Raw genomic sequence first — 1,290 nt, 5'->3', positions numbered from 1 at the left:
CGAATGAGGGGGAAAGGTAGGGGAGAAGGGGAGGGCGGGGAGGGCGAGAGGGAGACAGAGGGGGAGAGTGGGGGCGGGGGGAAGGGGGAGAGGAAGAGAGGGGGGAGGGAGAGGGAGCCACTTTCCCACCGGAGGTTGGTCCCCACTTCCCTCACTGTGCCAGGCCTGCCTACAATCTCAGCATTCAGGAGGATCATGACTTTGAGGCCAGCCTGGGCTATATAGTGTGTGACTTGTGTGAAAGAAAAAACAAAAAGCATAATAAAAAGACATTCACACAAAATAATATTTATTAAAGAGATGCTTGAAGAGGCAGACTAAGTCCTGCCCACTCATCAGGTATTGAAGCGAGCAGCAGGGCACCATCGCCTTCTTTTGATCCTGTGCAGTTTCTTAGAGGGCTTTGTCGAACATTTTCACAGTTGATCTTCAGGTAAGAATTATAATTCTAGGTTATTGATGAAAATAATGCCCAGAGTGACTTGGAGGACAGTAACTTACAGAATTGTAACTTTCATAAATGGGAAAGCATCAGAACCTTCATCTAGGATGTCCCATATACCCTGATCCAAGCTGTACCCCCTGGGGGACTGGGTTCAGAAAGATGGGGAACAGGCACAGCTAATATTTATTTTCTTTTCTGTTCTCTCTCTCTCTCTCTCTTTCTTTCTTCTTCTTTTTGTCGGCCATGGGGCTTGAACTCTGGGCCTGAACACTGTCCCTCAGCTCTTAAAGCTCAAGGCTAGCACTCTACCACTTGAGCCACAGCACCACTTCTGATTTTCTGAGTGGTTTATTGGAGATACGAGTCTCATGGACTTTCATGCCCGGGCTGGCTTTGAACCGAGATCCCAGATGGCAGCTTCCTGAGTAGCTAGGATTACAGGTGTCAGCCACTGGCACCCAGCTTAATATTTTTCCCTAGAGTTACAGAGGTACAACTGAGACACACACACACACACACACACTTTAAAGTTTACCATTTGGTAAGTTTTGACACATGTACACCTGTGAAATCAATTGCACAGTCAAGATAGTAAACCAACCCATCAACCCCAAAGTTACCTCCTACGATTTGGTAACTCTTCCCTCCTTCCTTCCTGTCCCTGACATCACCAGTCAAGCAACCACTGATTTACTTTCTGCCACCGTGGATTAGTTCGCACTTCTCAGCTATAAATGGGTTCCATCCCATATTTCAAAAATAAGTACAGAGGACTGGATCACCTATTGTTAGCAAGAGAAAAGATCAAAACTCAAAAAGTGGTTTTTTGGGCTGGGTCTGGTCGT

Source organism: Dipodomys ordii, unplaced genomic scaffold, assembly GCF_000151885.1.
Source record: "Dipodomys ordii isolate 6190 unplaced genomic scaffold, Dord_2.0 Scaffold17, whole genome shotgun sequence".
In the NCBI taxonomy this organism is placed as follows: domain Eukaryota; kingdom Metazoa; phylum Chordata; class Mammalia; order Rodentia; family Heteromyidae; genus Dipodomys; species Dipodomys ordii.
Note: the sequence above shows the minus strand (reverse complement) of the source record.